This window comes from Sparus aurata, chromosome 12 (assembly GCF_900880675.1).
Source record: "Sparus aurata chromosome 12, fSpaAur1.1, whole genome shotgun sequence".
Classification (NCBI taxonomy): domain Eukaryota; kingdom Metazoa; phylum Chordata; class Actinopteri; order Spariformes; family Sparidae; genus Sparus; species Sparus aurata.
This window is the reverse complement of record NC_044198.1, coordinates 10055239-10080312: the sequence shown is the minus strand read 5'-3', so window position 1 is coordinate 10080312 and position 25074 is coordinate 10055239. Positions and strand designations below refer to the sequence as shown.

The 25074-nt window shown below is 38.9% G+C and overlaps 1 protein-coding gene across 1 annotated transcript in view; it reads left to right on the top strand.

The window, feature by feature from the left end:
- Positions 1-25074, top strand: part of cntfr (ciliary neurotrophic factor receptor) — a 288526-nt gene that overhangs the window by 22542 nt on the left and 240910 nt on the right. The window lies entirely within an intron of this gene.

The following is a 25074-nucleotide window of genomic DNA, read 5'->3' as shown; positions in this document are numbered from 1 at the left end:
AAACTGGCTGACTGAAGCTCCACAGTTTCTCGGCCAACAAATTGATGCCTGGTGGATAAAAAAAACCCCGGTCCAAACACCAGCTGAAACACACCATCTGTTTTTCTGCAATCCCTCTCATTAGGGATACGTATTTTCATTTATTTTATTTCCCTTGTCATTTCATGGGCAATGCTATCATCGGGCTATTTCTTGCCACCTTGTTGCTATTGTCATTTCATTTCTGTTATTGAGTTTTACTGTCTTGGTGTCGATGCTTATTCTGAGGTGAAACATTTTTTTATTAAACCTCTTGTGATTTTTATGTGGCTCCTTCCCAGGTTGTTGATTGCATCTCCTCTACTTTTTATCCCTTCCCCACCCTTTTTTAATCTTGTTTTCACAAACTTTACACACAAATGCAAAATGATGTCCAACAACCTTCAGGTGATTTCTGCTCCTGCTGTGTTCATTATGTTTTTTTCTGGAGAAGAGCCACATTTGAAAACCAATGGACCCATCAGCAGAGAGCCCAGAGGCTGCAGTCATGCTAGCCTTCTGCCATCTCTCCCCCCAGATGCAACCTTTACATGCTCCATCTGTGGCTTTGTGGCTACCACCTGCAGTGGTGCCATCGCTGACGGGCAAGACCAGAACGAGTCTCATCTACCCCAATTTTATTAACATTATCTTTGTCCAATGAGAAACCTCCGTCTGTGTATGCACGCGTTTTTTAGCTTTAACGACACAGCTTTCTCTTTCTGGCTGCCAAGACAATCCCTCTCACTGGAGCTCTGAAAGATAATTGAAAATTCATAGCAATACATCATTAGGAGGACAAGTGTTGCGTTAAAAGAACATACGGCATCAAGAAATTGTTGGGACACACATGCACACACACGCGTGTGTAAAAGTATCAGCGTGTTTTTAAGAAAGAGAATGTGTCTGTGCGTGCATGTGTGAGCAGTGGATTAGATTTCACTGTGAAGGCATGTTGAACAGTCGGTCAATTTCCTGCCACACGTTCAGTTTTTCCACCCCCATGACAAATTCCTCGATTTCCTCACAAACATTCCTGATGCATTATTGGTCATGGGCATTATATGGTCCCACATATTCTGTCTCTGTGCAAGTCTGGGAAGTATCAAATTGCTTGTGTGTTTATGCGAAGCAAGACGGAACAAGCCAACAATGTTTCATCCTCTTGTTGGGGAAGATTCAGTGTCTGTTAATCAAGTTTTCAAAGAAGTCAGAATTCTGGCTTGCTTTGTTTGAATTTCATGGTTTCCTTATTCTGTATTTAGAGTGGGGCTGCAATGGGAAATCATGCTTCAGTATCTCAATTTAGACTATTTTTACTGCACAAGTACAGTTAAGACCCACTTTGTTTAGCTTGTGTTTTCTATTAGGCAGAGTCAGGTTTACTACTGTTCAAATAAGATAAGGAAGATGTTCCTCCAGACAAAAGACCAGCTAACACTGTCAGTCCATATTTGCAACATTGTGGGTCTAAAGGCGGCTTATAAAAATACGTCATGTCATATCCTGTCTCAATCATTAAAGCAGATACATGATGACACATAATGACATCAAATATTTTCCAGACCTTCCTACATAAATGCTGTGCCAAAATGAGGTTTGAAACCAGAGGGAGAATGTTGTCTGTGAAGAATAAGTGAATGTTTGTAGTGGCAGTAGTGAGGGGGAAGTGAATGGCCTGAAGCGTCCATATTGTTGAAGAAAGTTAAGGAGGTTTAGCTCAAGTGTGAAATCCATATTGAAGCCCTTCTGGTTATGCTCGACTTGACGGGTTGCGTTTGTGTATGAATGTGGTGTGTGTGCGTTTTCACATCTGTCCGTCAGTGTGTGCACATGCTCCCACTGCTCCCTTTTTGTGTGTGTGCGTGTGTGAGTGCGTGTGCGTGTGCGTGTGTGTGGTGTGTGTGTGTGTGTGCGTGCGCTATGGAATATATGGCTCTGTGCACTGAAGGTATTGCGGTGGTATTTCCATTGAAATGTGTGTGTGTGTGTGTGTGTGTGTGTGTGTGTCTGTGGTATAATTCATACCCTCCGCTATTGCATAAATCCACTGACTGGTAGCTCAAAAAGACAGAAATGTAGAAAAACGTCCATATGGAAACTTATCATAAGCGGCCATATTTCTCCATTACTAGAAGCAATTTGTTTTAATTGCCTACTTAGAAGTAATATGGCCTCAAACTCGCATTTTTTTTTCATTAAAACCCTAAATGAAATATGAGAATGCCTATTAACTGCCACGATTATGTTATAATAATCAGAAAATTGAGTTGTTAAGAATGGAGAGCCTCTTTTAAGATGGTAGTTATAAAGCATATGCTGTGTGTTTCTGTATGCATGTTGATGTGTTAGTGTGTGGGGATGTAAAGCTATGGTTACATGGTGGATTTGTGTATCAAAGGATTCCACTTAAAATCTTAGATATAGAGAATGAGGACCTAACTGTCTCTACCATACAAACATACACAGAAACCTATTTGTAATTATAACAGGAATGGAAAAAGATCACCAGATTCCAAGACCAATATCATTAAATAGAACGTGGTTTAACCATTTCCAAACGAAATAATCTAAACACACACACACACACACACACACAAAAAAAATATTGGAATGGTTAATTTGTCATGAATCATAAGTAGCAAAAATATATAAATGAATAAAATAACCCACTTTATACACCCAAATGTTATTTTCTTTTGTCAATTCCAATGGATGGAAAATCTAAAAACAAGAATAAGAAACAGTGAAAATTATAATAAATACTCATAAAAGCCCTTCTTTCAACAAAAACCATTGTATTCAGTTTCACTAATGGTAAGATCATATCATGGATAAAGTAATTCTTCAAAAACACTATTTTACACTATTACAATAACTTAAAATGAAAGTCTCCAGAGTCAAAAATTTTTAGATTTTGTTTAGATGCCCCATCCATCCCAATGGGATGTCCTGACTAAAATGTATTAATCTTTTCATAGGATATTTGGAAGTATCAAAGTGTCAAGGCTTTATTTCGAATAGCACTTCACACAACAAAAATAACAGCAAGTGCCTCACCCAATGACATCCAGTCAAATACGTTTTTGCATTTGTGTGGACTTGGTTGACAGTAATCTTCCAGGAAAGTAATGTCCATCGAAATAGGTGGTGGATCTGAATGGGTTAATCTCAAAAGCAGGCGATGTGATCGTTTTATGTGATAATCATTCACATCAGGTGATCATGGAGCTAGTTAGGGAGGTAAAATCTCACCAGAAAAACGCAACATCAGTACCATTTCACAGTGAAGAATATCCTCTCTGAGGATTCATTCCTAAATAGCACTGTGGCCTCTACATGCACCCCACTCTGACTGGCTGGAGGGGGTGTTAATTAGTTGTAATAATAATCCCAAATCTTCAGCACTCTACGTAGATGAATACCAAAGCAGATGAACGCACCGCAAAGATGTAAGAATTCTGCTGAGTCAGAGTTCATGAGTGGCCTCTGTGACTTCATTTCACTGATAAATGCCTGCAAGTAGAGCTTACAGGGTACATTTTAAGTGACGAAGCATGAATTTGATATCTCCCAGTGATCAACAAATCATCCTCTCTCCTCTAGCTGAACAATATCAACTGACCCAGTATTAGTGCCACGACACGACTAGCTCAGCTTCTCTATGATATACGTCTTTTCTTGGATCAGCACCACTTTATGAATATTTTTTGTGTGATGAGCAATGACAAAAAGGATTGGAAAGGAGAGAAGCCACACAAATGGGTTTAAATTGCATTAGAAAAAACGTTTGAGATCATCAGTTGAAAAAAAAAAAGTGAAATGTTAAGCACATTTTGCTTTCACTTCGTTGACATTGTTCATATTAGACTGCTAATGCACCCAAGGCTCCAGCAATTTACTTTTGATGTACAGTAGACGATAACGTTGTTTAAATATGATGTGTGTGTACACATGCACGCACACACAAACACACACATCCACAACCTCAATCGGCGAGGATTATGAATATTATTGGAATAAAAACACACATTTTTATCTGACAATGATTCCCACTATGTGCTTGGGGATGTGCTTGCTTGAATTAGCTCTTCCAATCGTTTTTTTTTTTTTTATGTGCAAGAGGCTTATGTTCAAAAGGCAGTCATAGGGGATTCTCATGGGGCTGAGACTCTCCCATTAGGAATAGGCTTCCCACAATACAGCACACACATTGACATAGAAACACAGCAGCTCTGTCGTCCCCTGCCTGCAGCAGCACAGGCAGATTGTGCTTGCATTGTATCCCAAGATGTAGAGCTCTGACTAAGAATCATTCTTGTACTATGAACTTCTAACTGGATTTAGCGTCATGGCCACTCACAACCCAGTTACAAGAATACATGTTTGCAATTTAAGTTTCTGAAAACAAGGTAAATGCTGAAAAATTTCATTTCTTCATGGTGCATCTTTACGTTTCTTCATGTCCTGTGTTCAGGATTAGAAAAGATCATGTTTTGGTTTACCTGGTTCTGTTGTCCAACATGTTTTGTTGCCATTAACACAGCTAGAGAATGTCCCTACATCTTGTTTTGCAATTTCCTTGTTCACAAATGTTGAATTATGGTGGTTCCCTGTTATAATTGTAAGAATATCCAGTGGTTTCATGCTTACAAATGCTGAAACGCTGTGGTCCCTTGTTTAAACTGGTCAGTGGTTTCGCGCTTAGAAATGTTTTGTCAATTTAGTTGTCAAGGAAACAGCTAGTCTTTCATTTTAAATGCAAATGTTAGCACTTCCTGCTTGCCCAAAATGCCTAAAGGTAGATTTGGACTGTAATCTCTCCGGTACCGTGCTACAATATGTAAAGCTATTTTTAAATGGGTTTCCAAGGGCATAATAGACTGTACTGATATAGTTAATTCATTTATATATATATATGTTCCTTAACTCCTCTTAATCCCATCAGCCAAAAACCTACACCTGAGACATGGGAGGCAGTTTTCATTATTTAAAGAAGAGAGCACACCTGTGGCACATCTGGAAACGGAGTGTGTTTAGGAGGAATACATTATCAGTGGGTGTGTTTGAGGCTGGCATCAATCATGGCCAATCAAATCAGCTCCTCTAATTCCCTTTAAAAGCAGTGCACTCCCTGCCATGAGGCACTGACAGCTTTATTATGGAGAGTCCAGGCCACTTTGCTCTAAGAGGAATAGGAGGCAGTCTGGACTGAGTACTCTTGTCTTGGTGGTGCAGAGTTGCAATGCACAATAACACAATCCCCTAAATATGGCATTTTAAAGATGTTGTCAGGGGCAGATGGTGTGTCTTTTTAAGTTGAAATGTTTCTCAATCATGTCAGTAGCAGCTATTGTCATTTGAAACCCTTGTAACTCAGTTTAAATATGTATTATTCATGTATCCACATGAATTGGAGAATTACAGCATCCCCTGTTGAGTAAAGGCTCTTCGTGCTTATGAAACCCTGTCAAAGCACACAGTGCAATGCATAAAATATGCAATTAAGCTAAAAACAAAGCTGTTTTCATTAGTTAATGAAATGCTGACATTTTGGTGGTACTACTGATTTGAAACCTTTCATTCCATTTAATTTCCACAAGGCATCGCACAGGAAGTATTTAATTGCAACATAAATAATCCGAGTTTGGATGAATGTTAAACATTTGTCTCGGCTTTCTTTTGAATGGGCATACATTTTCATATTTTTACATTCTCATACTTACCATAGAGGTGCCTGTAAGCAAGGCAGTTGACCTTTATGGCCTCAGCTTAGTTACCTTAAACCCATGAACATAGATAAATTGAGGCATCGAAGGGTGGCATGGCTAACCCACAAAAAACGTTTTTTATTTTGCAAAAACGGTAAGTGTAAATAGAGTTGTGCAGTTGCTTGACTGTTAAGTCTTGATTGAATGTGAACTGCAATGGCGAAACGTTTCTTTTTCTAAAATGTGAGATTTGGTTTCAAAATAATTTGTTCAGTATATGGCTTCATTTTCAGGCACTTTCATAAACACAACACACCTCTTGTTCCCTTTTAGTTAACAAATATCCAATACTTTCTGTTGGAGTAGAAGACTGTCTGGTCTTTGGGCCTATTGGTGAAAGAAAGAATAAATAAAACATGGATGCTCTGTTGAATTTGGACCTGACAGAAGCAGACAGACATGATGCTTTCTCAGTGAAAATGGACTGTGGATGGAGATTACACCCCCTTTTGTCTGCTATAGATTTTAGCGATAAAAGCGAAAGGGGAGAACAATTTTCCTGCCCACAGTCTGAACAAATTGCCCTCTCTGTTGATGTTAGTGTCTCAGATTGAATATATAGGGTCTGTCTTTCTATGGTAATGGTGCAATCTTTGTCTTTTTTCATTTTTGATCAGCGTCACTATGTTTAAGAACCTGAGCTGACTGCTGTCTCCTTGGATGAAAACTGTGTTTGTGATTTGTCTTAATTGTGTCTTGTTACACTGTGTTATTATAGTTATTTTTGCTTCTTTAGGCTTAGTTTATCTGAGTTTTCAAACATGTCAATAGTAGACATTAGGGCTCTTGGGATTTTTTTTTTACTGTTGATTTAAGAGAAAGATGACAGTTGGAGACAGTATAAGTGCATCAAAGCTATACATAGGCTGTAAGGTCCAGCAGTATAATCAAAACAGATCATGCTCTGCCCCTAGAGGAAAATAAAAAAGTGACAGAGAAACTAAACATGACATCAGAGAAAATGCATCTTCTCTTGCTTCTAAAAACCCAATCCTATTTCCCTATACATAACAAATGTTACTTAATGTTGAAATTAGTTATAGATTATTGTATTTCCACATGTGCACTTCAAAGACATTCCATTCATTAAAAATGTAAGGAGTGAAGGAGGCAAGCTGCCACCAGGATTATGAAACTGAGGCAATCGGGTTTTGGCTTCACACATACAGTGGGACACAGGTAGGCGGGTGAACAGAGGAAGTGTAATTAGAGGAGAGGCGGTCGGTCTTTTCTGCAGATAAGAGAAGAATATAATAAAGAGAAAAACCTGTAAAAGAAATAATTTTGCTCTGTGCTATTCAATCAGCCAGGCAGTCTTGTTACACTGTATTGCATTGATTCTGTTGATCTTTTGTTACATTTATCAGAATGAATGCACTAAAATGATGCTTTACTGTAAAAAAAAAAGATGGTAAAGTGTACCTCCCTACTTAAGTGTCTTTGTATTTTCACAGATTTGTATGTCTATATTGTTGCTTTGTACAAATGGCATCTGGAAAATTGAGCTTTTAAACTGCATGCACGGCACGTTAGGAGATGAGAGTGAAATGTAAGGAGAGGTTATTGATCAACAGAAACATAACAGGCATGGAGAGAGATTCAGGGATTGAGATGGAGCTAACAGTGTAAAGTTCACCTCTGAGACATTGTGTGTGTGTTTATATGTATGTGGGTTTGCGATATATATATATATATATATATATATATATATATATATATATATGTATATGTATATGTATATATATATGTATGTATGTATGTATGTATGTATGTATGTATGTATGTATGTATGTATGTATGTATGTATATATATATATATATATATATATATATATATATATATATATATATATATATATATATATATATATATATATATATATATATATATATATATATATATATATATATATATATATATGTATATATATATATATATATATATATATATATATATGTATGTATATATGTGTATATGTATATATGTGTATATATATATATGTGTATATATGTATATATATGTATATATGTATATGTATATATATATATGTATATGTGTATATGTATATATATATATATATATATAGCAAACCCACATACATATAAACACATATATATATAGGTTCAGCTTCCTTGTTGCTAGCTGCTTATTTTGTCTTTTAAATAGGTGTTTGCACAAGTGACTTCAGACCTCAGTTAATCATGGGTCTGACGATTAAATGGGCCTTCTGTACCACGGATGGTAAAACTGATGGCATCATTACATGCATCGTTACTGTGATGGCTTTCCATAGTTAAACAAATTCAAGCAAAGGCAAATGAATATGCAACAGAAGTCACTTTACCAGGAGCATACTGTATATCTGTGCTATTTTTGAAACACCTAGTTGTTATTAGAAACATGGAGTCTCTGCACTGTTATTCCTCTGTTCTTACCACATGAATGTTTTCATATACACTCAGCACACTTTTTTTAAATTATAAATGATAGAAAAACAATAATTGCATTATTATTGTGATTGCATTGGTCCCTTTTTTGTCATTCAGATGAATTGACATGGAAAGATTAAACGGATAAAAAAGGGTCAATTGCAAGGACATATTTTTGGAAATCTAGAATTTCTGGATGAAACCCTGTGTGTCCTGTTATATTTGCCAATGACACCGTAATTACAGCAATGGTAACAATTTAATTTAAAGGGATGTTGACCCATCCATAAATGAGGCTCCAGATCTCTCTAATTAACATATTGGAGCAGCAAAATGGCTGCATACATCAATGGGTTTCCATTACAGAGAGATGGATGAAGTGGCCAGGGGCAACAGGCTGAGAGGGGCTGCAAGTGGATGAAAGTGAGCGAAAATAATAATAGTATGGCAGACATGAGAAGTGTGTAGAAATGGGGAGAGAGTGCTTTAAGAGATATGAATAAAGGTAGAGCTGGAGTAACACTGAGAATATGTAGAGCAACAAAGAGAGAGAAGGCTGAGCAGCACAAGGAAACAGACAGGCAGAGATAGACGAGAGAGACAGAGATATGAGAGGAGTCAGGCCACCAGATGGTCTAATGACCACAGGAAATATTACAGCTGGCAACCGTGCAGCAACATTAATGACACCAGTCATTTAAGAGCCCTGAGAAGAGCCACTGTGGTGCATGATGTGCACCTCGTCCCGAGGGTGTATGTGTGCGCCACATTTAACTGTATTTGCAAGGTCAAGAAGTCTTCCTTATTATTCTATGATAACCAAAAGGCAAAGGCTGAAGATGTTTTTGACCTTATTTTGTGTGATGAGAAAGCTGTGGGTAAGGCTTTGGGTAAGGTTATGTGCCACATCTGCGGCTAGTTTTAGGGTTAGGGACTTAATTTGGTAATAGATGCAAAATTCTATCAAGATTCCACCACACTGTTTTGATCGATCATGTAAAGCAGTGAAATACAAATCAGCCACAGATGAATTGCTAAGATGAATTTCGTTTGAAAGCTAACATTTAAAACTGCAAAATAATTGAATGTCACCAGTATCACTGCATTTGGTGGAATTGCTAATCCGCGCATGTGATGATGATTACATTTGTAAATTAGTATTACCTCTGAATTTGTGCCACTGACAGTGTTGAGGACACAGAAATCCATAGAGTCCAATCTGGAGGAAGCTGTTGCAGTTTATTAGCTGTGGTTTGTAGTCAGTTATGGAGTACAGGAGTACTTTGCAGTATCCACAGGAGTCTGGAACAAATACAAATCTTGCCACCAGGCTAACCAGCTTTCTGTCTGACAGTTGGAACTATAGTTAGCAAGCTTGTTAAGCTCAAAGAGCTTTTTTATACACCCAAGAGAACAAAACTCCAGGAAACCAGTGCAGAGAAAATCAAAAGAAGCTTTTGAAATGTGTGTGATTAGCTGCCAAGGTGTGTTAGCAGTTAGCTAACAATGACAGAAGCTCACCTGCAAGTAGTGACTTTGGATCCAAGCCTCTACAGCCAAATAAGACACACAAATGTATTTTTGCAGTGCCAGTCTGTGGACTTTGGACTGGGGAAATCATGTATTGTGAATTTGTTTTCATTACTTGAGCCATGGCAGAAAATAGATGTTTGCATGTAAATGCAGACAATGATTTTGAGCAGGAAAATATACATGAATGTTGTGCTTTGATCGCTTACAGGCTAATGATATAACCCCTAAAAGTGTTTTGGTTGAAATATTATCCAATAATAATGTAAAGTAAGTAATGGATGTACATAAAAACAAAATACCTCTATGTTATTGCATTCCTCACTGACACATACCTCTGCTCTTTCTTCCCTGGTACTCTGTCTAACTGGAGTCTGTCATTCCTGGACAGTTCCAATGCAGTCAGTAAATTAACTGAATGTGTGAATAACCTACTGTAAGTTGTGTTGCTTCTCTTCATCCTCTTTCCCTCTCTTTGTTTGTCTCTCTCTTTTGCCGCCTCTTTCCCACCTTGCTTTATTCCCTACTGTCTCTCTTATCTCTCTCTCATGCGTCTATATGAAATATTCTGACCAGGCTCCTACAGTGAACACATAATTAGAAACCACTGAACTGTGACTCCAACATGGGGGCTTTTCTCCTATCTGTTTTGGGAAAGGGGGTTTGAAGAGGGGCAGCAGAGAGGTGGGGGTTGGACTGTAAAACATCCTCATGGTCAGAAAACTACACCAGCCTGAAATGGTGGTGTCCTACAATACATTTAGATAGATAAGAGGAGAGAGAGAGGGGAGAGAGACGAGCGGGAGGACAAGGCAGAATGGTGAAATGGATTGATAGATGGGGCATGGGGGAGAAGGGAGAGGAGGATGGGAGGCGTCGACAGTGAGATGGAAACAGAGTTATGGCTCGTCTCCATTAGCTCTGATTTCCACCGCCAAGGCTAACGCTGGTACGGTGTTTGTTTGGTTTTCATTTGCCAGCTTCACCAAACAACACTTGAAATAAAAGGATAAGTGAGAATACAGTGATATAAAAAATTAGCTAGCAGGTGGTAACATTTACAGTGAAACCATCAAAAAAATAAAATAAAATGTTTTCTTTGTTTATGTAACAACATGGACCTAGTTGTTTCCAGCTCTGGCGTCTTGTGAAATTATATTTCTGCCATTATCCTGTCACATTTGGCCAGGTGGGTGTAATTCTGATGTGCCAGCATTATTGAACCGTATTCAGTACAGATTCGGTATGAAAGTGCGAACCAAGCAACACATGTTACAAAGATATTTTTTTGATAGGGCTTCAACTAACAAGTATGTTAATTGATGAGCTGTCCATAACTGGTAATCAATCGATTATAATCAATCAATAGTTTGGACTAGTGTAGTCATGATACCTTGAAACGCATCGATATTTGAATTGACAACATTGAGGGCACATAATTTTAGCTCTTTATTAAAAAGATGAACATAAAAAGGCTTGTGTACTATGTGTTTAGCACAACACCATCTGGGTTAATGTACTTGTGACCGCTGTCTGGAGGTGGCGGGACTATGATCACACTGGAGCGGTGGGCACAAGAGAGGGAGCAGAAAGGGAGCAAGAAAGCCCGGCTGATACGGTTTCATTGATACTTCAGAAAAGTAGTATTGAAACTGTTTAAAATATACAAGATCAATATTAATATACGGGTATTTTGACAACTGTTTAAACTATAAAAATGTCTGAAACCTCTTTGACAACAGTCCAAAACCCAAAGATATTCAGTTTTCCTTGATTCAAAACAGAAAATGGCAGCAATAGCTAGCGATTAATTTTTTGTTGATTATCTGTTAATTGATTAAACAAATAGTTTCAACCCGACACATATTATAAATGTATATTTCTATGAAACAGCAAATATTCATTCCAGAATGTTGATCAATTGCTCAATAAAAAAAAACAAAAAAAAAAAACAAAAGGTAGAAATACCCAGTAGTTTTAAGTTTACAGTGATATTTAACATTTGACAAACAAGCACCAGTGAACAATTGGCATTTTCCCCGTTTAAAATGACTTAAATGACAAATAGACTGACAAAATAATTACTGTGCATTTATTTTTGGTATAGGGAATAATCACTGTTTTCAATACTAACTCGATAGCTATCATAGTATATTTTTTAGAATGTAATTTGACCTAAATGATTCATAAAAGGCTCAATTATTAAACTTTTTTCCCCTCATGCAGCTTTGTCATGACTGTAGAATGACTAAGCCTTTTCATTTGACGTCATTTGGACACCTTCATTATTGATTTCTACCACACTGTGGCTTTATATAACACTTTAATGATGTCAGTGTGACACTCACCTTGCCTCAGTCATGTAAAGTGGTATCATGATATTGTAGTTTAACCCTTTTCTCACTTTTGTCATATACTTCTCTATTATGATGTCATGACCTGTGTCTTACGTTGGCCACGCAGAGCTTTACTGTGACACCATATTATTCTAGCATCCTTTACTGCTTTTTGTGATGTCCCAATGTAACTTTCTTCTTATGTAGTGTGTGTGGGTACACCTCTAACATATCCCCATAGTGTGACTTTTACCTGACTTTGTCCCTGTAAGCTTTAATGTGTTGTCATGGTGCGACTAGCTAGTTACGGTTTGTGCTGACAGAATATTGTTGTATTAGAAATGGACGGAGGAGCCTTTGGGACAGTTTTTCATCACTGCGTGTCCTTGGAACACACACACGTTCACATATTGTCACAAATGACGCTGCACACACACATACAGACACTCGGACACACACACACAAGGACATATACACAGTTACATTCTCACACACACGCAACATACCAGCATGCACATGCACCCTATTTTTATGAGCCCTCCCTTACGGCTATAGCAGGAAATGAATGTCCAGCAGCCGAGGCTGTTAATTAACATTTATGGCTGCAGATGACCGTTGAATCATTAGACTGGCTCTCGCAGCCTTCACGTCAAAGCAACTAGGTTATAAAAATCCAATCTTTGTCCCTGACTCTGTGCCAAAGTAATGATGGTGGATCATGATGTTGATTTGTTCTATAATGTAAATCTAAACGGCACTGATCTCCCTGTATGGGTACAATATTTGTTTGTCTCCTTGGACAGTATGTGTGCCTGTGGGTGTGAAATCCCATATGCTTTATGTATATGGGTCTATTTGTTTTCATTAGATTTCTGTCCATCAGAAAACCTCAACCCTAACCCTATTGACAATACACGAAAAAATCCATTTTGCTATTGCCACTCATATTTGCAGTATTACGTCATTGAAACACATTACCTTGCAATAAAAACATAAATACATGTCCTTTACTGATCCCAAGAATCCGTGTTTTAATGGGCTGGTATCGGCTGGGCTTTACCAGATTCGGCTCTACCGTGCAGCAATCCCTCCCTATTGTCCAAGTAAAAATGAGAGTGTGTGAATGAGGAAAACGTTCTGGATGCAGCAGTGCATGACAATATAATAATAATAATAATAATAATAATAATAATAATAATAATGATGATGTCATGTTACCATTTCGTATATGAAATGTAAAAAAAGGAAGGGTAATGCTTCCCTCTCTAGTACCAATGCTTAGAGCAGCCAAAAAGGACCACAACAGCAATGGAAGACGCGCATCAAAATCCAAGCTGCGCATGGTTGGACCGCGTTCATGCAAATGATGGTTTACTAGACTGCTGTGAGCTGAACTAAACATGCCACAGCAGTGTTTCCCACAGACTGCAAAGCAATTTGTGGTGATAGCGAAGGGGGGGAACGTTAACCACGTCGGCTGTGTCAGAGGTGTGTCAATATGAAACTTTCGTGAACTTGGGACTTTCGCCAGCCATCTGCACCAAATACCAAGCTTCCACGTTATTGTTTCAACGGATAATGTCGTTTTCATGGAGACACATGCAGTGTGTACGGTGGGGAGGGCTGTGTGTGCCGAACGGATACGCTGCTTTTTTTAGTAGCACAAAAAACCCACGAATGAGTAAATTAGTGGGAAACCAAGAGGGAGTTTGGGCTACTAGTAATGGTCGACAACACACAGCAGTGGGCGCACTGGATTTATAACGCAACACAAATTGAGAGTGTCATTGCAAAATGGAACGCTGCACAATTACGGTTTTATCTAGATTGTCTTGTTTTCGGACCAGTTGGTCATAAATAAAATAAATTGAGAGTTACATTTTAAATCCTAATCCGTTATCTCTCACTCAATTTGTTAAGTGAAAGGAACTATTTCAGTGAGCAGCCTCTTGTTTTGTTTGTAGCTAGCATTGAATGTCCTCTTCATGAAGTAAAATGAAATGTCACCATTAATTTCTTGTTTCTAGCTTGCCTTTGCTAGGTTGTCTAAATTACTGCTTTACTTTGTCATTAGATACAATACATAATGCCTCAATATTGTTGTACTTTTATAATTTTTATTTCTCTGATGCTGTGCATGTACAGTATACACACAAAGCCACACACAGATGTGAGCACAAACAACCCAAATACAGACATCTGAGTCAGTTCCAATCACTGCTCCAAACACCTGTCTGCCCATCTTCCAATAGTGTTTATCCATGTCTGCTTTCCCCTGGCCAAAGGAAACTGTGTGTCATTTTATGTGTGTGTGTTAGCAGTCTGACGGCCACAGATAAGGCAGCAGTTATCTTATCGTACTGAGCCAACCTACCCTAAAACCTCACAAGGTGTCACAGCAGGCTGGCTTTTCCCCAACCATCCCCTCGTTTTCATGTCAATTTCAAACCGTTTCTCCTGTCTCTCAGTCTTTGCCCTCCCTCCCCTTTTGTCTCTATCCCTAGATATGCTCCCTCCCTCCTTTTCATAGGCAGTTAAGCCCATTTTAGTTCAGTGTTGCCCCTTTCTTCTCCCTTCATCCCTCTCTTTACTAGCTCTCCCTCTTTGATATTTCTTGGGATCCATCCACTTGGCCTTGCGATCAATCTCTCTCCATCTTTAGCCAACTGTTGACAGTGTTTGCTATCCTGCTTTTCCCTCTTTTGCCCTCACCTGACTCTTTCTTTCTCTTTTCCTCTCTCTTTCTTGCTCTTCCCATCTCTATTTCTCATTTTCCTCTTATCGCTGACCTCTCTCCAGGCTGCCAGATCACCTCACTCATTCTCATTGCCTTTCTCGCTTCCGCTCGTCCACCTTCTCACAGCACCTTCATCCAGTTATTTATTCACAGCTCAGCAGCGATGACAGCCTTTTATCAGCCTGCCAGTTATTTCGCAACATCACTCTTTAGTCACTCCTAAGCTTGCCAAGCTGTCCAGCCCTCAGTCCTTCTCTTTAGCCTTGTAAGACCGTCCTGAATTACAAGAGCTCAGTTTCTGGTAGAAGACGGTTTTTGAAATTATTCACTGACAATCACTCAGGCAGACAGCTGAAAGCTGATCAGTGAACTGGTGGGGTGGTTTAGATGATGACGACAGCAGTGTTGTATTCAGAAAGAAAATTCCTAGCTTCTTAAATGTGAAGATTGGTGCTTTCTTTGTCATCATGATAGTAAATGAACAGTACTGGGTATTGGACTGTTGATTCAACAATATAATTATTATTTGGCAGATTAATCAATGATGATAATTGCAGCACTTAATTTAAGTTTAGTGGGTGTGATTTACATCTCTCAAATACCAAACTTTAAACAAGATCTTGAACTATTCTACATTAAAGTTCTAACTTTGTAAGAAAGTTTATTTTTTGAGTCTCATGCCCGAAAACTAATTCTTTGGGATTGAAAGATACTGCTTTCCCAAGCAAGTGTCTTGTAACTCCTGCCAGACCAAAAGGTGTTGACTGGCTTTGCGAAACTTCATTTACCTATAGCATTGTGGGTTTTTTACATTCAGATTGACATTAATTAACTTAACTTTTTTTTTTTTTTGGCCCATTCAATTAAAAAGATTTTTATAACTTCATCATGTTTTAGTTCTTGCAAAATTCCTGGTAATTGCGTCAACATTTGAACTGGCTCTGTCAGTCCTCCCTATTTCCTTAAATCAAACAATCTGTCAAATGGCCACTGTACCACCTTGCTCCATCTCTCACACTCAAGACATAATATTTAGTCCTTTCGTGCCCTACCAGCACTAGTACCTCGCCTTTTATCTTCATCTCTTACCAAATATGACCATCTTTGTCAAACTGTCAGCCCCCCTCCCTCTTCATCTATTAAATAAAGCCTTTCAGTTCATTTTACCTTATATCACTCCTCTCTTTCCTCCCTCTGCCCTTGCTTTCCCATCTCAAACCAAGTCAGACAGTTGTTATCAATCTGCCAGAGGAGACAACACGATCTAAATTTTAATCCTTGTTTTTCCCCTTTCCTTTTTTACCCTCCCCCTTATTGCCTCCCGTCTGCTTTGATTTGAATTTACATGTCGTGGTGCAGAGGTGGACTGATGCAATGATGAGACGAGTATCTCCCTGAACATACCCTGCGGGGTTTCAGTCTCCTCTCTTTGTCCTTCTCACTGGCCTGAGGGTTCATTATTTTTCTGTCGTTGTTATTCAGAGTTTGTTCCTCTCTCAGCTTTTTTCAGATGAATTCTTTCTTTTATCACCTTTGACATTTTGCTGCTAGTTTTCTTTACTGATTTGTAAGACCATCCCTCATTGGTGTAGATCAGGCTATTGCAAGAAAGCCCAACGTGATCATGACGTATGTCAAAGAATAGTTATACTAGTTAATAATACGCTTTATTTTTTTGTGTTCCATCTAATCTAATTTTGCACAGCTTGGGTGATTATTCTGACAGAAATTTGTGTGTTATGGGGTCAATTGTTTTATAACTGGAAAATGTCCAATATCAAGTAACAGCAGCTTCCTTGACTTTCCCCCCTGAGCATAATAAGTCTCCAGATTTATTTTTACATTAAATGAACTCTTTCGGTGTCGGGGGTGAAGTTAGGCTGCTATGTAGGTTTTGCTTCACTCAAGTGGATGTTATTGTCACTTCTTGCTATGAATTTCTCATGGGATCAATCACTCAGGGTTTATGTGAGCCGACAGTGACATGTTTGGCTTAGGTTAGTGTTTAATATGTATTTAATCACATGGAACCAACCAATGTTTGGTTTTAGGAAGTAATGTCAAAAGTTCAGCTCCTCCTGTCTTATTTTCTTGCTTTTTAGTAAAATGTAATAAAAACACCTTATCAACTCAAATTTTGGACGTTTTTAATGTCATTCAGTTGTGAACAATGGCACTTTTGGATACCATAAATAAGTATGAGTTGTAGCCTTGGGCCATCTTTTCTGTGCTGGTGTGATATTTAAGGTTGTTCTCATTCCATGATTGCCTCTTAAAAATGTGAAATGTCAGTTATTTCCAGCCTATCATTGTCTCTCGGATCTTGCTTAATTGGTCAGTTATCTATCTATAAGTGTGTAGGACAGCTTTCATGCATGAAATCCTCCTGTGCTTGCATCTTGTGTGAGACTGACTTGTGATTGAGTAAGGCATTGACCAATTGTTGACCCCTCCATGTCGATCTCTTTATAGAGGGTCAGTCTGTGGAGGATCTGTAAAGCCTCTTGTTCCTGTCAGTGTGGCTGTCTCTCTGTGTGGGAAACCAAGCAGTACACATTGCAAATCAAGGGTTTTATTTACCCAAACTTCAAGATCTATGAAAAACAAATAACTTTAACTTGAGCGTGACCACATTTTACCACAAGGACAAAGTACTGCTGCAGCCCTTTGTAAGTAAAGTTATAAAACTGAGGTCCAGAAATTGAGCAACAGTGAACACTGAGTACACTGAGATGACTCACACATGACTGACACAAAGAAACAAAGGGGAAACATTTATACGTGTTTGGCAAAATGAACACAAAAAGGGCTGAAGGGAAACATACTTGAGATAAAACCAAAACAAAGGGATAACATGAACATCAGCTGTAGAGAGTTTCTCAATTTATACCCCAATGTTACTTTGCTCAGTGTTGTCAGAACATCAATCTTATAAATCACAATGAGTTACGTTTTAAGCTAGGAGCTCTCCTATGAATCCTGATGAGACGATCAATTGTATTTGCTAAACACATTTTCATTCTTTAACTTTAAAATATCCTGCCTACATTACTCATCTTTGTCAGATGTTTTAGATCACTGCAAAACAAAATCTGTGTATATCGGCCAATATATTTGATATTATGACTTTTTACTCCATAACATCTATGCCAAAATTCCGCCCAAGAAATGAAGTATTGGTAGGCTCCAATGCAAACATACTGAATTAGCAGTCTACATATTATCAAACCACTGCAGCTCTCCTTTTCCCTCGTGTTATAATGTTTATCCTTAGTTTTGGATTACATGATTCTGTCTGTTCTCCTGAACAACTACAAAACACCAATTACACTAAATAGAGGATTTTTACATGTATTAAAATTATGCAAATTGCATATTTTTATAATTCTCTCATCTCGCCTCTCAGCCAGCTTATTCCCCCTTGATGACTTAATTAGAGCCAGGTCAGTCGTTGTGCAGCTTGTTACTCTGCCAACAAGGTAAACCTTCAAATGTATGCAAAGCACGGGTGGCCATAAGCAATAAAAACAACCAATATGGTATATTCACTTAGGTGAATTTACCTAAGACTCAAGGTTGTGTCAGCTTTATAAAGCTGTATACAAACTGCTTTGCTGGCTTCATAATAACATATGCACACACTCACAATCACACACCTTTCTTTCCCCCATTCCTTTGTCCATGGTATTCTATAGCTGAAAGCCTTCCTCTTATTATGTTGTGGTATATGGCTGCACTGAACCATCTCTGTGTATCTGGCCCTTACTCTGTCCTCTGTGTTTTCATTACATTAGAGTATGACAGAGAGACCCCCACCCATCACATTAGAATAGGCAGAGAGAACAGGGTCCAAGATAAGCATCTGCTGCAGTGATGTCAGAGGACAGTTATGAAGCAGATTATGAGGCTTATAGTCTGAACTTTCTGCCTCCAGTTTGCTCACTTAACCTCTGACATCCTTACTGTACTACCCAACGTCCATTTTTCTCACTATCACAATTTACTTTCATTGTTTTTTCCACTGATATTTTATTGAATTTGTTGTCATCCTTTAAACTGTGATGATGACCACTTGTGTTATGAATAATGCTTTCATCAGGTTTTATTGCTTTATTTTAAACTGTAGATTGTCAGTGTGCATCTTCGGTTGCGATTGTGACTTAAAAGATGTTGTTTCAGTCCTTCTCTTGATAATATTTTAAGGTAGACAGCTATTGATTTGAACAACTAAACAGGCTGAAGATAGGACTAATAATGTACTTTCTTTCACTTAAACACTTGAGTGTACCTAATTTTCATCTCACCTTCCCTGCTCCCTCTTAACACCTTCTCCTTTGTTCTCTTTGTTTTCTTTTATTTGTTGGCATCATTTCCACACCATAATATTGTCTTCTATCTCATTCAAGGCACAAGTGAAATATAAAAAAAAAACGGCACTTTTACAGAAAAGAAATCATTACTTTAAAGGGATAGTTCGGTTTTTTTGAAGTGGGGTCATATAAAGTACATATCTATAGTCGATCTGTTTCCTACCGTAATCACCGATCAGCGCAGCCTCAGTTTGGAGAAGTAGAGAGCCGCTCCAACCCAGATGCTCAGCTTTGTACTGCAGTGAACGGGGTTCAGCAAAAAAGCGAAATTAACCACCTAAAACAAGACTCACCTAAAAAATGTTACATCAGTTCAAGTGTACATTGTATAGGTAAAATTCACACCGCTTTACATCACCGTCAGACTGCGCTTTCTTTTGGCACTACATTTTCTCAACCACAGAACCTCCGTATCCCTACGCATTAGCGTAACTGGGCAACAGCTGATCTGCGAGCGGCGGCTGGACGAGAGGTTTACTTTCGATAAAAACGAAACTTAACTCTCCGTATCCTTCCACATTAGCGCTCATACGTAGGGATACGGGGGTTCTGCGGTTGAGAAAATGTAGTGCCAAAAGAAAGCGCAGTCTGACGGCAATGTAAAGCAGTGTGAATTTTACACTTGACCTGAATAGATTTTTTTTAGGTGAGTCTTGTTTTAGGTGGTTAATTTCGCTTTTTTGCTGAACCCCGTTCACTGCAGTACAAAGCTGAGCGTCTGGGCTGGAGCTGCTCTCTACTTCTCCAAACTGAGGCTGCGCTGATCGGTGATTACTGTAGGAAACAGATCGACTATAGATATGTACTTTATATGACCCCACTTCAAAAAACACAAACTATCCCTTTAAGACTTCCTTGTTTCCCTTAGATTCATGCTGTGCTGTGGCACATTTAGATTAATTTAGTTGCTTCAAATCTCCTCCCCTCACCCGGTGGGTAAATGTATCATGCAAATAAACTGGCAGGTAAACCTGTTGTCAGTGAGTTTACACCTCACTATGCCGCAAAGTGTAAAAATCTCTGTCTCTCCATGCTCTTTTAGCCTTCATCTTCTTAACCCGATCCCCTTGCTTGCTAATAATAGCCCCGGCTTTAACAGAATATGGGGACTGCTGGCTGGATTCATATTGGTTTTTGTGCAATGGGCAGTTCAATGGCTCCTAGGACTCTTTTTAGCACATTGATTTATAGTAGTAACTCTGCTAGGTTAACCTTTAATTTTCTGTCTTTATTTTTGGCTTGTTTGTGCAAGGCGATGTTTTTATAGTCACACAGTTTGCTCATGCTCCAGCTGCCCCTAGATTTTAGGAGTTAAACTAAATGTGTGAATGTTGAGATAGAAATATTGCAGGGGTGGAATCAGAACATTTGTGTCAGAACTTAATCAAGTATGGCTGCAACTAACAATTTTTTGTTTTCATCATCAACTTATCTGAAGATAAACTTCTGGATTAATCTTTCAGTCTATAAAACATCAAATGATTGTGATAAATGCTTATCAGAATTTCCCAGAGCGCAAAGTGACATATTCAGATTGCTTCTTTTGTCAAAATAACTGCAAATCTCTACATTTAATTAACGTAAACCAGAACAAGTTTCATGTTTTTGCTTAAAAAAGGACTGAAATGATCAATTATTTATCAAAAATGATCTATAATTTTTTTCAAACAAATAATCATCTAATGGTTCCTGCTCTTTAATCAACATGTATGACCTCAATGTGTTGTACCTCAGATGTTAAAAATAATAAGAGTTGATGTGCACCATTAGCTGTGCTGTAAGACAGGAGGTAATACGAATTGACCTTATTCTTAAAAGCTTGTTGGCGCTGAAGTGACAGACTAACAGAAAAGGCAAAATGAATAAATGCAATCCCAGCTTTTGGCTAGTGGATGCTGTGAATCCCTCCCTTTGCTGTAATCCTTTATCCCTGCAAAGAAATCACAATGCTTTGTAGACATCTGTTTGTAAAGTGCATTTTGTATGGCCAGTAGACATGGCAAAATGCCACATCAGTCACTGTTAATGAGTAAGCTTGATAACAGAAAGAGGAGGTTACAGTAATTAGAAAAAAAAATCCTCTGACTAGTAGGCTATTTAGTTTCAGAACATGTACTGAAATTGGGAAATGGATACGAAAGTAATCCAGTGATTGAGTCACACAGTGCGTTTACATGCACAGTTTAGTCAGATTACAGCCATAGTTCGACTATGCTGCTCAATCGGACAACTGCAATTATCCGAGTATACATGCCGGTGAGAAAATCGAATTACTGCCGAAAGCATGTCATACTCCGGTACGCTAGGTGGCGCTGTGCCCATTTCAACTGTGTTAACGGGGCCACCTCCGGCTGACCTCTTTACGTCACCAGCTGCCTCGGCATTCAAGAAAGATGGCGTACGAAGAGCGAGACGGAGCTACATCTTTGTACACTTCGTATATGGTGTACATGATAATTACACAAACTGGATGCACAATGGCGCTCTTTCTTGCGGTGATTTCGGAGGAAAGACGCTGCCGCCCCCCATCTACTTCCGGCTCACGGCCCCGGGGAAAAATCTTGTGCCTGCGCAGAACGCAAAATCCGATCCGATCCGCTGGAAACGTGTACATGCAGGAGTTGATGCGACTTTCAATCGAATAATCTACGTGGTGTAATTTGACTATGAGACATCTGATCCGGTCCGATTTTAGTCAGACTAAGGTGTACATGCATCTTAAAAATCCGATCATCGTCAGACTAACGCAGTAATTCGGTTTTCTTGAGTGTCGTGTAAAAGCACTGACAGTTTCTTTCCTTTAAATCAAATTTAAATAATGTTGTCTGGTTCAGCGTTAGTTGGTCCAGAATCAAAAAGGTGGAAATGTGGGCTCCAGCCAAACATGGCATGATGTGGCTTAACACACCCCGGCAAACATTCATCATTCCACAACATCTTGACTAAGTACTGTTATTTTGAACCCCGACTGTTAGCCCATACTCCGCAATTAAAGCTCTTGTCTGAATAGTATCCCCTGAATCAGGATGTACAGCCATGATTTTAGGATTTCACCAGGATTTGGCTGCCCATCGTAATAAAAATCCACCCAAGCTGTGATGCTATAGTGTTCTGATTGAATATAATTAAAATGTGATGATAAGTATGGAGTTTGGGAATCTCTGGCTTACTGAATCGGGCTGATCTGTTGTTAGGCGTGTGTTGAAAAGACACATGCTGAGTGTTTAATTATCTCTGAGTCTTCTCTCACTGATCGCATTCATATCTCATCTATTTTAATCCCTGCCTCTGTTTTAGCTACTGTATGCTTAGCTCCCGCTCTCCTCTCTCTCTCTCTCTCTCTCTCTCTCTCTCTCTCTCTCTCTCTCTCTCTCTCTCTCTCTCTCTCTCCTCTCTCTCTCTCTCCTCGCTCTCTCTCTCCTCTCTCTGTTGCTCTCTCTCTTCTCCTCGCTCTGTCCTCTCTCTCCTCCTCGCGCTCTCTCACATATGCTTTCACTCTCCACATAAATAATTTTGCCCGGCCTGCTAATAATTTTTAAGCTCCATATCTGGAACTGCAGAGTGGCCTGTGGGATTTGTTCTTGCTGAGCTTGGTTTTGTTTAGGTTTTTTTTTAGGGATATTATTTGTGTGTTCTTAGCTGGTGTAGATCTCCTTGTGTCATCTGGAGATTTAAAGAACTGCTGAATTGGAAAAGTACAGCTGGTGTCAAGGTCTGGAAGAAGGAGAAAATGAGAAAAAAATGTGTGTGTTTTTTGTAGGTGTGTGCTGAGCGCAAAGAGAAAGTATGGCAAAGACAAAAAGAGCAAGGGAGGGCATGACGAGGTGAGAGGCAGATAGGGGAGAAACAAACAAGAGGAGCAAGAGCGTCTAAAAGGTGATGTTTCACATGATAGCACGTTCTGCAAAGCTGTTGCTGCACGGCAGCATCAGCAAATCTCTCCCACTTTCAACTTTTTTTTCTTCCTCTTCCTCTCTCCTCCAGCCAAGCGGCAGGCAGACAGACAGGCTTTCTAGAAATAAATAAATAGCCTTTCAGCCACTGATGCCTCTAGAGAAACTGAGACAGGCTGCCTTGACTTTAAATAAAACAGCAACAAAATAAAAAAGCAAGCACAAACTCTGGTGCTGAGGCTAGATTCACCTGTGGTGGGAAATGTAAGGAGGCACAGTATCTGAAAACTATCTTAAACCGAAACACCATAAGATTTCTGGCTTTTACTGCTCTTGCTGAAATAAATGCTCTGAGATGAGTTGTCTGCTGGCGTGCTGATCATCACTTTTAAGCCCAGAGTGCATCATCATTTTATTGTTGGCTCGCCACCGAAACCTTGAGATGAAATACATTTAATGCAATTCCATTCAATCATAACTTATTTAACCACAAATACTGTTTCTTTTCAGATTTTGAAAGACAGAATCATAAGTTGTAGGTGTAATATAAAGGTTTTTAGTGAGTTAAGGAGATGTAATTTTGTTAGGGCTGAAGCCTTGAAACTATCTTTTACTACGCTCCACTTGACAAGTGCTCTGTATGCTTTTGTCGGTTTGTATAGTCATTTTCTCAGGACATAATGTTACAGCTACAATAACGGGCTGTTCCCTTTGCAAATTAAGTTGGACTGTAAAGGTTAAACAAAAGATTGCGCTTGAAGAGGAGCATCCAAATCTCAGTGCCTGGAGAGGTAAATGTTGACTCACTGGTATTGATCAGCAACCCTCTAAACCCCCCACTGATATATTACTGTCACTTTGAGGTAATGTTGTAAAGAACAAATATATTTGCAGTGAATCCTGTTTGCCCGCGAGATGACTCACTGGTTTTTAGCTTCCTTACAGTCAGAATATTTTGAGTTATGTGGAAACGAAATGCCTTTGTCCTTACTCGCGTTCGCATACTTACTCTGGTGCATTTAAAGTCATAAACTCTCGGTTTTACCAACAGTGAAAATGTGAGTCTGTTTCAGTCATACTATCCTATTAACATTTAATTCTCATTTAGTATTAAAACTCAATTATATTTGCTCCAAAAAAGCTCAAAAGTCCAATATCAGGCATACTTTAGATTGTACCTATTCTGTTGTCCTCTATTCTCTAGAGTTAGGGTTTTTCGCAGCTTTTATATTCAACACTAGACCGCTTCATCAGGAGCGTGACGTGCTGTGGTAACAGCCGTTTTACAGCGCAGCAGATTTAGCTGATGTGCGTGGCACGCCAAGTTACCATGCAATACAGCTAGTGTGGTTTTGTGTGTGTGTACGAGTGTGTGTGGGGTGGTGTGTGTGTGTGGGGTGTGTACGAGTGTGTGTAGTAGACGGGGTGAGAAGCGTGTAATAGGCTCACCTGTCCCTGGCTGCAGACTGATAGGCAGGTGGAGAGAATGGAAACCAGATGGAAAGACAGAGAGATGGAGGAAGGGGAGAAGAACGAATGCAGGCAGATAAGACTGCACTAGACTATGCCTATGGGGTGCATAGATTTTGAATTTCCACATTCTGTTTGTTTGCCTGATGTTGTTTTGCCTGCACACCATTACATGATGAAATAAGTAGGTGGGATAGAGGGAGCAGAAGGAGGGAAATGACTGAAGAAATATTGCTGGGAGGATGAATAGCATGGAAACGCAGCGTAGTGGAAAAATGAAGTCTTGTGATATTTCCCACATAACTGTGTCTTTAAAACACTTTCATCCAAAAACTTTGAATTGCTAAATCTCTTTGCAGTATGATGCCATTTTCATTATACTTAACATGCTTGGAGGCTGACAAAAGCTGTGAACATTTTCAACAAGATTTATTCAATTTTAAAACCCCCTGAGGGTTTCTGTTGAGAGAGCAGGATATTATCCCTTTCAAGAACACAAAGTCAAATCTTTTTGCCAAA